The sequence below is a fragment of the Corvus moneduloides genome, chromosome 14 (genome assembly GCF_009650955.1).
Source record: "Corvus moneduloides isolate bCorMon1 chromosome 14, bCorMon1.pri, whole genome shotgun sequence".
Taxonomy (NCBI): domain Eukaryota; kingdom Metazoa; phylum Chordata; class Aves; order Passeriformes; family Corvidae; genus Corvus; species Corvus moneduloides.
The window spans coordinates 11,338,184-11,353,313 of NC_045489.1; the positions used below are offsets into that span (position 1 = coordinate 11,338,184).

At 37.3% G+C, this 15,130-nt stretch overlaps 1 protein-coding gene across 2 annotated transcripts in view; it reads right to left on the minus strand.

Moving 5' to 3' along the window:
• TENM1 (teneurin transmembrane protein 1) overlaps positions 1-15,130 on the minus strand; it is an 829,655-nt gene that overhangs the window by 499,252 nt on the left and 315,273 nt on the right. For both annotated transcript variants that reach the window (XM_032123523.1, XM_032123524.1), the window contains exon 3: positions 1,288-1,392. The gene's annotated coding sequence lies outside the window, so the exon portion shown is untranslated. The remainder of the gene's footprint in view (positions 1-1,287; positions 1,393-15,130) is intronic.

The window sequence follows — 15,130 nt, forward strand, 5'->3', positions numbered from 1 at the left end:
CTATTTGGCAAACCTAAAGGATTTACACATCAAAGCCAACAATCTACACATGTAAAAGTAATTTCTGATAGAAATTCTAGGAAACATTTCAGGAATGCTTGTATCAGTGAGCTATTTCCATCAGCAGCTCTGGATGTGGAGGTACAACTCTCCTTAGCAACACATGTGCTTTAAAAACACACCTACTGAACCCAGTTTTACTTATTTCTGACAAATACCACTGGCAGTTTTCTGCCTGGCCTATGGCTTTCCATCGTCTGATGATAAAACATTTTTTCCCAGCTGCTTAATAACACCCTTTACACAGCTTGAAAAGCAAAACTATAAATAGCATCCTTGAGAGAAACCCTAGAGAAGATGTGTGGTTAACACTCCCAAACCAAATACATGATATTTTATGTTGAAAAAGTGAGAGGCCAACAAACTTTCTAACCTGCTGGTTTTCACATAAGGACCCTGAGGTGAAAGCATATTAAGGAGCCACTGAGCCTGCTCTGCATCAGCTAATATTAGTTTGAACTTGACCCTGGGAAGGAATCTGAGAATGCAGAAAAAATGAGTGGACAAAAAATCCCAACATTCTCTCTTGCGCACATCAGCAGTGGCTGCAGGGGTGGCCACTGCAGGCTATACTTTTGCAGCTCAGGAAAGGCTGATATTTTTCAAACCGTATCTGCCTTACATCCTTATCCTGTCAAGGCTAAATCACTTTACTACTCTTCTCTGTCACCTCTAGTTATGCCTGCCTTGCTGTATGTTATTGCAATCCTAAGTGACATAGCAAAAGTCAGTTCCAAGTATTTTGGACAGATCTATTATCAACAGCAAAGAATAGTACAGCTCTAAGTGCTGACACAGATTAAGTCTTTTAATACAGTACCCAGTATTGCATTATGCACATTTGAAGAACATAAATCAAGACTGACCCAAAAGTGAATTTTAAATAACTTCCAAAATGTTAATTATATTCAACAGTTCAGTATCAAGATGTCAAACAATCTTACAAAGGACTCAATAGTACAGACAGGTACACTTAGCAACTATTCCTATCAGTCATTTGTATCCTGTGGCTACATCAACAGTAAATCTCTTAAACAACCAAACCCTCAGTGTATGCAAGGACATAATAGTACTTACAGATTCCTTAGAATTAACATGCCTAACATGAACACATTTAGTGCTCAACAAATAATTTCTTACTGTCATTGATCCTGGATTTTTTTTAAAGCTACTTTCCGTTCCTTTGACAGATGTGCTATGCTGCATTTCATTACTTTTTCTCCTTACCTCGTTCTTCTTTTGTTTTAGATAAGTGATGAGGCTTTCGAAAAAGATTAAGTACTGGCAGGCAAAGCAATGGCCCAAACACAGATTTAATTGGAACCTCAAATCCTGTGGAAAGAAAAAAAAGAAATTAAACCATTAATAATTTAATTTTACTAGCAGACAGAGTTCATGTATCCTGTTTTAGGCAGCTTTTACCACACTTCTTTGTATTTGATTTCAGCAGGTATACAACCTGTTAGTCAAACCACGTTGGAAATAAAATCATTAACAGAAGATTTCAGGGAACTGTGCACAGCTGCTGACAAGTGCTGATGGGGTTAGTTCTCATCTGGAGAAGTAGTCCACTGATGATTGGTAATGGCAGAATTTACTAGATTTAAGCTTTAAGTTCAAAAAGCACTTTCTTCTGTAAAACCCAAGAATCTTCCCATTGTATAGCATTCCAAATACTGTTTTCTTACGCTGCTCTTTGCCCCATGAATGCATGACAGAGAACAACCATTATACAGCAATACGACTCAAATGCAATCAAGTCATAATGCTAAGCAATTCACACTTCAAGACAAAAGATACTGAAAGAAATTTCATTTCTCTCAAGATTGGAAAGGGCTCTAAACTTAAAAACCTCCATAAAAGTAAAGCATAAAAGCAATTTTTTAGAGAGTCAAAGGTTATAAGTTGTAGCATTGGGCAAGCGACAACCAAATAACCAAGTAAATAAAGGTACCCAGAGTATGAGTAACTTGCTTATTTCTGCAAATAAGATATTTCTGCATTAATAATTTTTATTCAGACATATGGTACAAAAAATCTCAGGTGCATCACAGAATATCTCTAAAATTTTTGTCAGAGAATTATGCTTTGTATTTCAAAAGACCACAAGACCAGACTCTAACATAGTGCATGGCATTAATACAATTATTTTAATGGACCAGGAATAACTTCCCAGGCAGATAATCCAGCCAATAGAGCCATAATTTTCCAAGCTCTCAAAGCTGCTTCGGGGAGAAGTCTGTGTTTCATTTTTCAACTTTGCTGTTATTGCTCAACAAGTATATTTAAGTTTAATTTGGGATTACAATCAGATTTATGTACCATGACCTCAGTCACACTAGGCCACTAGAATTCAGTAGGCATTCTGTAGTAGGCAAGGAGTTATCATTAAGTGTGTTCTATTACATACATTGGTATTATTTAATGTGGCAAATATATCTAAAGCCTGTGCAGAAGGTGGCACTTCAAACTGCTGTAAGACCATATATTTACAAAAGCTCCTCGCATGATGATGGCTTGTATGGGTATTGAATTTATTTTTTATTGTCTGTTAATTGAGGACTGCAGGATGCTATGTGGGTTTTAAAGACTAAACATGTCTATGACTATGACAGCAATATTTTTCTATAAAGTTTATTTTCTGAAGAACAAATTTACTGAAATGTCTCTTCAAGCATCGCATCAGAAGCATTTCTTAGAATGAAGAGGTAATTTGTGGTCAAGATGATGATAATATAAACGGTCCATGCTGAGATTATCTAGTACATCATTTCCTCTCCAGAACTGATTAGCTAAAGGCACAACAATGCCTATGTGACAGTCGCTTGCAAAGCTGCTGCAGAGGGAAAGCAGAGGCAGTTTCTTTGCATGGCATAGAGACTGTGTCAAGAAAACCTGCAAAGACAAGATGAGATCTTGTGCATGGTCCCCATCTGCCCCATTATGCTCTCCCAGAAGCCCGGGGATTGCAGCACAGATGGGCAGAGAGGCTGTGCCGGAGCCAGAGCAGACCAGCTGATGAGGCATGGTTGGTAATCACCTCATTCAGGCAAATCTGAGCACACTCTTTCAGCTCAGTGTCTGCATCATGCTCCCCAATGGTTCTAGTGGCTCCTGTGTTAGCAAGACCTCTTCTACTGCCCAGGTATGTCCACCTTGACTCAGCCTACGAGACAATGCAGAAGAGACAGATGATGTCACTTTATTAAGTTCAAAGGCGCCTAAATGAAGGCTGGCACGAGTACTAGGAATTTTAACTTACATAGAGCTGGAACCCAAAGTAGAAGCAGGCTACACTGTCAGCTACAAAGCTGAAGTCCTAACGTACAGCTAAGGACCTACCTGTGGATTTCCAATGTACTACAGACAGAAAGCAACAATGTTCACCACTGGCAGTTCAACCTCAGATATTTTTAGAGCTTTATAAGACTGTCTTTTCTCCTGAAATTCAGAAATGAGCTTGAGGGGAAAACAGGCTATTTCTACCTGAAAACAATTCTTGGTCCAAATATCACTCTTTCTCTTACTTCTCCATCAATAAATAATTTTAAATACAACTACTGTGCTTCCCTGTGTTCATTTCAAAAATGTCTTGCAAACTGCAAGCTCTCTAAGCAGCACTGCTCCCTTTAGCACAAAGAAGCATTTAAGTCAGTCATTCAATACACAGCCATTCAAAGATATTACTGAAGTTTCATAGGAGGCAATTTTAGAGCCTGGTGTTCTAAATGAGACTCAGATACTGAATCCCCACCTAATATTTAGTTACCTATGAAGCTATAAAATAACAAATACAAAAATAACAGCAATCACAATAGACATCATTACTGTTCTGTAGCAAAACCTGCCAGAAACAGGACAATATCTTATCTTGAGCAGTAAAAGCAGGACAGACCAGCTGTTAGGTCCCCTCTGAAAATACGTGAACCCTTCAGATGCTGTGCTATATACAAGACACAGGAACACTCCGGTTGGGATCCATGAGAACAGTAATTGAAAAAAAACCAACAAAATTGTTCAATAGCTTGACTATAAATATACTAATTGGTGCTTCAGGCATAGAAAATTCAATAAAGTGGTGAACAAACCTCACAATGTCTTCAAATTAATTTACATTCACAGAAATGTCACAAAGATAATTTTGAGGGCAACTAACTCCATCTAACTAACAAATAGAGTATTTATCTAGACAGTGACTGCAGTGCTTGATTTACTGCAAACACATTCTGTGCTGCTTTAGCTGTTATATTACAACCACCAAAAATTTGAACCTTTGAAAGCTTGCCACACCTCACCAAATTGCAATTTACTATGATATTAGATTTCTTATAAGTTTCCCCTACCATGATGAATATGTGCTTGGAGTGGAACAAGAGAAGAAATGACACCTTCTCCTCCACAGCCTGTGTTTGTGAAAGAATATACTTGAAAGAAAGAGCATGCAAGAGCTTGACATGTCCTTGGGGTATGATTAAAAGCTCATGAAATAAAATAATTCAAAAACGACAGCTCTGACTTTAACCACCACTGGGGACAAGAGATCTTTCACTTAAGACATGCCAGTCATTCACAAGTATAGCTGAAATCATACAGAGGATGTATTTTAAAACCCAGTAATTTAGATACAAACTCCAAACGAGAGAGAGCCTGTGGGTGACATAAAAATGCCACAAGGTTTAACTAGAGCTCCATTTTTTGTAATAATATTAGGCCAAAGCTTAAAAATGTACCCATTTAAAATTGATAGCATTGAATGATAAAGAAAACTACAATACAAAAAAAAAAAAAAATCCACATAAAACCCCACATAGAATATGGTTCTTTATTAAAGAAGAAGTCTTCTCCCCCAGGCTGTTTCCTATCCAATGCCACACCTGGGCCTAACTAACTTGGCTCTGTAGCAAAGGTCTGAGTTTATTCAAAGCTATTGAGATTCGTAACCTGGCCTACTTTATGTTTTATGTAGTGCTGACTTTTAAGTAGATGTATTTAATTAAATATATTCTTTCCTAAGCTTCAGAGTCTGTTCCACTTTTGTGAATTCCCTTTATTTACTTTTTGATAGTTCTACAGTTAACTGTCTATAGAGATATAAAGCCAGCTGCAGCTCACATTATAATATGGGGGATGTGTGTGTATACACACAATTTACATGAGCTCTCATCTCATCCAAAGTTATCTTTAACAATTTCTTTTTAAAAAGTAATGAGATTGACCCAGCATAAAACCACAGTATTTGAAACATGAAATATCTTGAACAGAAAACTGATGAAGTCTGGTTCAGAGCCTAATTTTTAATTCCCAAATAGTATTGGACTAAACTTTCCAAGTGCAAATGCTGATCTCATTTCTCTCCAGGTGCAATAGATGGTGTTTAGTGAAGAGCACACACACTACAGCCTCATTGGAAACAGATACAAGGCTGCTGATAGGGGCTCCCCACCCAACCCCTGAAGGCTGATAACTAAACTGCTTTGAGGATTGTCACATTGTGGGAACTCACTGCCTTTGTGAGCTCTCTCTCTCCATGAAATGTGTTTAAAAATAGTTTTAAAGTTACCAGGGAAAAAACCAGATAGATATGAGGCATAAACCTCATTTCCTTAGCAAAAAAGACCAAAAATATATTGCATCTTACACATTTTCTTACTAGAATTAACAAACTAAAAGACCAATCAAATCAGAAAATTGCATTCAAACTGTGTTGGAATCTGTTTAGTGGTGTGATGTCCTAATCCACTTGACATTAACTAAATTTAGATGTTGACTTCAGGACAGTTAAATATTCAGAGGATTGAATTGCACAGCTTTTAGATACTGAGTACCAGTGGGATTCCAAATCATTCCAACAATTTTGAAAAAATTCCACCTTTTAGAGACACATCCCTGCTCTGAATTGCTGAGAACAAGAAGGAGAGACTCTTCATTTTGGAGGAGAGATGTGATGTTCAGATTATTTCAGTGCTCACTGTTAATGCAAATGCAGCTTAGTTATCAATACTGAGATACTATGAATAAATCACTCTTGCTGCTCCTCATTATAAATCATGTGATAAGGCTTAAATTTAAATCAAAAGTCCAAGATGCTTTACCTTAGTATTAAAAAAGCAATCTCTTCAGATAGTAAGTCCTACAATTGATATTATTTATTCTCAGAGTAGTATTTACTGTTTCTTTAAGCCAACTTCTGGCTTTCATTTAGCAGCTGCTAGATTTTTTTGTTACTGTTAGATTGTTTATATAAATACAAAAGAAAACAGAAGATTTGTTGCATGCTTCCTTTTGTATGTTTGTATCTTTTAAAATTAGTTATAATAGTGCTTTTGTATTAATAATAAGCCCATTAGTAACAAACTAATCTGATTAATAGATAGTGGTCTTGTCTTTATCAAGCATGGATGTCAGATGAGGCTGTACAGCATAGTTCAAGTTGCGTTCTCTAGAGTGGAGTGTCGATTTTGACAAGTTTAAATCTGCGTGGCCTCCTGACAGAGGAGAAGGCTTCAAACATGGGCTTTCTCCAACTGAGAAAAAAGTGTTTAGAGACAAGAAATTTAACTGATAAAGCAGTTAAAGCTCTGAAAGCATTTTTCCAACCCAAAAATTCTTGATTTCTTACACTTTCTTCTTCTCTTTTATCCTCTCTCTTGAAAGACCTGCCTTAATTTGTTCTGAAATCTTCTACACCATATTTTAGCCCATAATGGGTCTTCAGACTCAATTTAAGGCATATTTTCATTGTGCTTAAGGATCTTTTCTCTTGCAATGCCACACATGAGGTTTTCTATTAATTTTGTGGGCCAGATCAAAACCAGCCCTCAGAACAGATTCAAAATTCAGGATGCTGAACAAACGTAGGTTGTGGTTTTTGAACACCAATCCCTTTTCTACTAATACATTAAAGGCTGGCTGAAAGAAAAAAGAGTAGCACCTTGCTCTCTTCCCTCAAAGAGCTTACATCCTTCTATCTTAGTAATATTTTCAATCTTATTACTATCAATAAGTAATTTCTTTCAATAATAACCATATAATTCAAATTTTTCTTAGGCTGCTTCATAAAAACAAAATTTCAACAAGTTTCTTTGTTAGTATTCCCATTCTCTCTGTTATTTGCTGTTATGACAATCTAAATACATATTTATGCTAGTCCCTACCCAAAAGGTCTCAGCAATACCATGTAATTACTTAGTTAAGCTTCTAATTCATTTGTTGTTAGTTTTGTTCCTTTGAAATTTCCTCATTAAGTTATTGCAGGGAGCTGTGTTTGCACAGAAAAAGAGAAAAATACAAGCTCTTTATTGCATTCTTTTAATACCCCTTTTATCTTTAAACTAGCTAATTAGCATATTAATTACCTAGATATAGTAGTCACAATCTTACAATTAACTGTGGGTACAACAGTCTACTGATTTAGTGCAACACCATTTGTACTTACATCACAACAACATCTTCACTTGCTCTGATATTTCAAGTACTTCAAAATTAAAACAACTGGTATTGGTAGACATGTATTAATGATAAGTATCCAAGTAAATGTTGGTGCACTTTGTCAAAAGTTTCCAGTCCTAACAAATAAATACAGAAAGCTTATTAATTACATAAGAGATGAAATTGCATTTGCCAAATATATCAAAAACTTACTCCTTTTACGTTTTTACAATCAAAACATCTGTTTGATTTAGACCTAACCATTTTTCTTGCCAGCTTCCAAAATTTCAGTAGCGATAATCTTCCTTTATATACCAGTAACAGCTCCGAATGAGAAAAACATCTTGTAAAATGAACAAAACCCCATTCCCTGCTCTGATTCAAAGTGCTGCTGAGAGACACTTTGGGTACTACCAGAAGCTCACAGAACACTCACCATCACTGCCCATGTCTGGCTTCTCTCCTGCTCATGTTCATGTTCCACATGGTATGGGTGTAATTACGCCAAGAAATCTGCCCTCCTAAACCCCACCACCCCTTAGCCTTATCCCTGTCCCAAACTGCACCTTACAAAATGGGCTGAGCTGGGAGCAGACACTCCAGGTGATGGTATTTCAGAACAAACTAGGTCAGTAACCAATTCATAATGGAACAAATTCGGGTTCACAGTGAAACAAAAATTATTTTGCACTTGCAGTTTTAGTAGACTACAGTTTGGTCCAGAATGGTCAAAATATGTCAGTCAATAAATTTCTGGAGGCAATTTCAGTGTAAGTGCCTACACCACCGACTATGATTCATCTACTGGAGTGATAATATTACGTTTTCTGTAGCTGAACATTTTGCAATACAAAGAATTAATTTCCATGCAACATTCCAGTAATGCCCTCATAAAACTATGGTAGCTGAGAGCTATGTTTTCACATGAATTGAAAGGGACACAAATATTTATAGCACAAGTCTGAGAGCATGAATACAAAATGCGTATCTGAATAGTCATGCACTGACTCCAGCAAATTTATTGTAAGACCAAGGACTCTATGGGTGACTACACTGGCAAGTTCTTCTCCACTGCAGTTGTTCCTGACAGCTCCAGTGCACAAAAAGCCCTGTCCCTGTACAGCCTGATAAGTGCCAGCGCACTCTGCAGTACTCTTTTCCTTTCCCTGTCCTATAACTCTCCTCAGGTCCTCTGGACTAGGGCAAAAATCCAAGGCAATTTAAAAAATAAAAAGATTAATTACAGGCTACCCATTTATCATATTTCTCTCTTTGCAACAGCCTATTGATGTTAACAAGTGTTTACGAAGTCACATATATGAGACAACAGTATTTCAAGCTTGCTGTTGGATTGTGGGAATGTACGTAATGTACATTATTTTTTTTATTTGAGAAACCTAGCAGACCTGGACATTTTATATTCAGTTTCATATAGACATTGATGTATCAGATGATTTAGAGTGTGTATGCTTTACATTTGTTTGAAATATCTCTGACAAGTAGATATTTTTGAATTACTGATCTAAAGATTTTTTTTTTGATGATATAATTATGAGCTGGAGGCTGAATTTTTAGAAGTGAATTTGGTGGTAGATTTGCAATTCAAAGAAGTTACTTAAATTAACAAAAATGCCCTAAAAGAACAGCTGTCTACCTGACTGATCCAAGAAAACGAACACTGAAAAATAAACAGCTGCCCCATAGAAGACTATGTGATAAAACTAATCACCCTTTGCATAATGTATTTATTTTCTCCTGTGCTTATTATAGACCTGGTGAACCTTCAAAGCTATAAATATTTAAATGTTTTAGACATCCCAGATATGTGAGTTCAAATGAAAGTAGGATTTCAGTAGCCTGACTAGTCCAAAACCAGATCTCTTAAAGAAACCAGTTCTGATGGTTACATAACACTCAAAAACATGCTTTAATTTTTTTTAAAATGATTTGTTTTGTTATACCAACAAATTCTTTTTAAAAAGACCTTTCTTCTGAAATCTCAATAGTCTCTATACAATACAAGACTCAGTGTCCAGGCAAAGGATATGGTTCCACTAATGCCATCACAGCAACATATTAGAGAGACCGAAAGAACCAGGACATGTTTAAAGTTACTAGGATAAATATCCCTGGGTGCTATATTTTATCATAGATCCTCCAAAATCAAGTCACTAAAATTAACCAGGTAATGCCACTATTCGGTAGTTGGTATGTTTCAGCTGTGTATTTTTCACTTTCAAAAAGCTAGATGAAAGCAGAGATAAAAGAAGGCATGCATCAAAATAATTTCAGGGTTCAAACCAAGGGATTTAGACTCAAGTATTTTCACAGCACTGAGGACTCAGTGGTCCTCAAAATAAGACAGTGGATGGAGTCTTGGTGGTAAAAAACTGGTGTGTGACAAATGAAACAGTGTTTCAAACCAAATTGATTTCCCTCTTTTCATGCCCCTGTACTGCAGGAGGGTGGGACATCCTTTCCTTTGGGCCTTTTCTCTACTCCAGCAATTCTCATTGGTTTCTACCACTGACATACTTCCCAGAATACACTGTTTTCTCACCCTTTCCTGAGCCACAGATCCTGCTACAATAGTCCAAAACTAATGCCAACAAATTCAGTTACAGCAAAGGACACAAGAGATAACATTCAAAGCAAAGCTAAGCCAACTATCCATCATTTGCAATGCCTTATGTGTATTAAGTATGGCCTGGTCTGATTTATGGGGAAATCCATTCTGAAAGTCTCTTTAGGGAAGCATAATTTAGGATGCTGCCACCAGCCCTGAAGAAGTCAGAAAGCCATGATGGCTGAGGACTTGGTCTCTGTAGTGATGTGCTCTTGGTGTACTCTTTTTAGTTTCAACCATCAAAATAGTCCCAACAGTTTGCAGGGCTTTTTTTCTAAAAGCCCTCCAGCTTCCAGCCTCCCAGGTCCCGTCAGCCCTCCTGCCATGCTGCACAATCTGCCAAATGACCACAGTGTTTTTTGTTCTCAAGAATGGAACAAGTCCGTCTGTCTCGATGGGCTCAGTCTCAGAATCAGTGCTGATACTCAGACAGGTGCTCCTAAATGCAATGCTCAGCCCCTACAGAGCCAGCCAACACCTGTGTCATTTGTCAGGCTGAGCAGTTTACTTATATCCAGGAATAGATCTTTTCAGAACTGCTCACAAACAGCTGTGGGATCCATTGGGCAGAAAGGCTGTGAAAAGCAAATATAGAATATTTACTGTACTTCAATTACTAAACCAGACAGCTTCAATTTATGCTCATTTTTTAAGATGAAGACCTGCCTATTATCAAATCAGCCCACTGCCTCTTTCAAATCCAACCATTAAAAAGCCATTATAATTGTCACCTGCCCAGGGGCACAGGCTGAGGACCATCCAAGGAACAGTCTCCCTTCTGATGCTGCCACGAGGGCTGTGCTTTCAGACTAAACCCTGCAAAAAGCCAGGAAAGCAGGTAGAGACGTTTCAATCAGTCAGCAGAAGTGGCAGCCTGGAAAGAAGAGGACAAAACCTACCTTACAACAGCCTTGCCCTTGAGGGCTCTACAGACATTTGTCTTTTTTTGAGGCATGTTCTTCCCTTTACCCCTCCAAAACCCCACCGAGAAGATCCACTCTCGGCAAAGCCAATAGAAGACTCCCACTGATTTTAATGAGAGCTGGAGAGTGTGGGCTCTCACTGAGGACAGCATTTCTTTCTTTTCTTTTTTTAATTCGAAAATTTCCTTACACAGGCTGCCTGAAAGGATGTAAAGAAGATTAACAATAACATTCTGAACTAGGTTAACCTAAAAAAAAAAATTTATTCTAAAATGTCTCAGCACACACTCAGATGTTATGAATATTCAGTACAGCCCCCCTCAGCAGACATTCTTTGCAAGACTATTTTTACTAAAAGACATTTTGATATGACATATAGAAAAGATAAGGCCTTGTATACAAATAGGATTCACTGGAAATACTTTCTAATGAAATTTTTATGCTATGTAAGCTAGCCTGCCTGCACGCCTTTGGATCATCCTCCCTGGTCTGCTACAATACATTCTATGGTACAGCATGTTAAAAGAAGGACCAATCTGGTCAGTTCTTCAATCTTTGTATATAAATATGCTATTACAAACAGAGGATTACCCAGGAAAATCTCAAGAGTAAAACACTTGAATAACACTGTGCTATCAAATCTGTTACACATTCCTTAAAATTAATAATAAAAATAGATCTTAAAAGACCAATTATAAACAAGCACAAGAGAAAAGCATTTTAAATAGCTCATGCTAATTGTGTTTATCTCAGTGTGAAGCCATGTCAAAGAGCCTGCAGCAAATGTATTTTGTTAAAAGTACCACTTGCGCAGCAGGCGTTAAACATTAGAAAGCAAGCTTGTCATTAGTGGGCTACAACTGAAAAGGCTACTAAAACTCAGCTAAATTATTAATATGGTATCTTAAAGATGTCAGATGGAGAATTAAACTCCTTTTACACAGTACATGATTTTAATGCTACTTTTTTTCCATGTTAGTCCACTAGTAAATCCCAGGTTATATAATCTTGGGGAGGACCAGAGGGCAGCCACATGCCAACCTTGGTTTGCATTCCTCAGTGTGGGAAAGCTCCACTGCCCTCCTCCTACTTCTGGGGCACCTGTATTTTACTTATGTGCTCATCCAAGTGGAATTGATAATTTTTTTTTATTTTCTCAGGTTATTTATAAGGTTAATGAAGTATATAAAAGATTTTTTTATTTACATCCACTGTGGTGTTTGAGACTCATTATTTCTGCAGGTGCAGTTCCAGCCAGCCTGGTTCTAAACCAATTTAACACTGAGCTGAAGATGAAGGGAACAATTCTTCTCTTCCTTGACAATCCATGTCTTCTGGAGAAATGAGTCAGTTGGCTTCTGAGATGAAACATTACCTTTTTCAGGGTTATTTTTCCATTGGATCAGTCATGCTACCAACATGGAAAAAAGAGATCAAGGAACACCAAGGTGCAAGGTAGAAAACAGATGACTTTAGACAGTAATATGCCACTGAATTAGCTTCCTTTAACATGAAATCACCAAATCTGGTTTAAGGAGAAGGGCTGAAATCTGGAAAACACCGCTGACTACTAAGTGAGTGTAGGGGATATCTCAAGAGAGGAATTGAGCTACGTATTGTAAAGTCTATTTAAAGTTTTTCTTGCTTTTGCAATTCATTCCTAACTCTCCACCATGAACAAGCAATACCGAGACACAATGCAACATTTTTTTCTGTTGGTCTTTGAAATCTGACAGAGAATAAGAGAAATATGAGCTATCCCTTAGCAACACAGCTATGATGAGAAATTGTGTTTCCTTAAAACATGAACAGACTCTCACCTCAGCAGGCTACACTCTCAAGCACCAGCTGCATGGGTCAGTGCACACATTCATCTACCATGCTGAGAAAAGGACTTCTAAGGGCTTGAAGCTGATTTTATTTATTTTATATTTTCCTTACAGAACTTTACTCTCATTCTACAGGTGACTTTTAGTCACAATGCTATTCTGAGAAGACAATGCAAGCCCAAACACACAATGCTACCCAATTCCTATAGTAGAAAAGAAGATACCAAAGGTTATGTTTTCTTATACCACCAAGGTTCACAAAGCAAAAGCTTTACAAAATAAGTGTTTTATTCATAAATGTTATACCTGTAATGCATTTGGTATTAGCTCCTTTTCATTTTTTGTAAAGTAGTTTGTTTCTAACTTCAGAGAGGATAAGATGAGATGAAAAGAAATAAAACAAGGAAATTCATACTTGTGCTTTGGTATCAAACACAACTCATTTGCTTCCAGATTATTTGGAAACCAATAAGAGAGGAAGAGAGCAGCTAATATTGATGTGTGCCTTCACTGCTGCCAGAGATCAAATGTGCTGCTCAGCATGCCTTGGATGAAGGTGCTGTGACAGACCAGCACAATTTTCTGCTAGTGGTCCTGAAGACTAAACCTGACACCAGTGAGATGCTCTGAGAGTCCAGCAATCCTTTCTCCTCAAGCTAAAGGTCATCTACTTATTACAGGTGTCTTGGGGAGCAAAGGAATGTACTCATTCCTGAACTTTGTTTTCTTAGAGACTGAAATATTGCTCAGGCTGTTGTTTAAACATTGGTAGAAAGGCACACTGGGTCAGTCATTCAAAATCTGATGAAATATAGCACACTTCTAAATGTAAGCCAGAATTATATTCTAAACTTGCAATTTTTTCTAAATAAGCTCAAGTTAAAAAATACTTCAAAACACCATACTCTTCACTCCCTATTCCAGACAGCTCTTGACCTTGGCCTGTGATGGAAACTCAAACAAGGACAACAGACGTGCACAACCACAAGCCAGGTAACAGCCCCCTTGCAGCTCTTTCTCTGCTAAATGAAGCTTAAGGTCTTTCATTTTACTTATAAAATCTTAATGTCCAGGTTCCCGACTATTTAAAGAATCACATTCTCCATAAAATATGGTATTAAGAAAAGTATTCAAGCCTGAAAGTCCTTTCCATTAAAGAGACTAATGTAAAGATATTATCCAGCATACAAATCCAGATCACAATGTGTTTTTTCTCTCTACTTTGGTGAAAAAATACAAGTTTCTGGTCATGTAAGACAACACTGATTTCCTCAGAAAATGGGGAATGATGACTACAAACATTCAGTTAAAAGGATGGAGAGGAGTTAGAGGAGTCAATTGAAAGAACAGAATTGAGCTGCAGGGAACTGTGTTACTTGATGTTTTAGTCCAAAATTGAACTTAAATAAATAACTGAATAGCTTCCCAACTAAGGCAACTTCCAGGAAGTTCGCTGGAAAAGTTCTCCTGACAACTTTGACAGAGCCAAAATTTGCACTTGGTTGACTACTTCGTGTGGCACTGACATGGGGATGGGTCTGGGGGAGACCCACCAGGCAGATTGCTCCATGGCCAAGGAACCATGTGTTGAGGCTCCTCGGAAATCGACATAGTCAAACCAAAATATTTTGAATTTTAGAAACACCATCCTGTATCTATCCAGAAAATCATGTTGCTTTGGTTGCTTAGATTGAATTTCATATTTTCAATCACAGAACAAGATTTGTTTTGTTTTGTTTTGTTTTTCAATTCTTTCTTTAGAAAGGTGTGCTTGGATTGTTTCTGTTTTAAAAATACACATCCAAAGAAATGTATTAAATTAAAACAAGGGAGAGACAGCAGACTGCACAAAACTGACAGAATTGGAGAATAAGGGAGAGAGAGGTGAGTTTTCTTTGCTTAGCTCTTTCTCATGGCTTAACCAACTCCTAACGTGAGTTACTATTAAAACGCTTCTCCTGCTTTCAGGCCCTACTGAGACACAGATCTACTACATCCTAGTCATATTATCCTCATTTTATTAAAACTAAATATTAAAATATGTTTTTCATATCTATTCATTGCTCTGCCACTCCCCTATCCTGTTTTATATATAACTACTAGTATTTTTGACTACAATAAATTCTCAGTACTGCAGTTTTTCAGCCTTCTTGAGCAGTTTCTTCAACCGATGACTTTTATAGGGAGGATCCCAAGTGTTGGTATAAATGTTATACGATTGACAGATTAAGCCAAGAATAAATAAAACCAGTACATTATTGCAG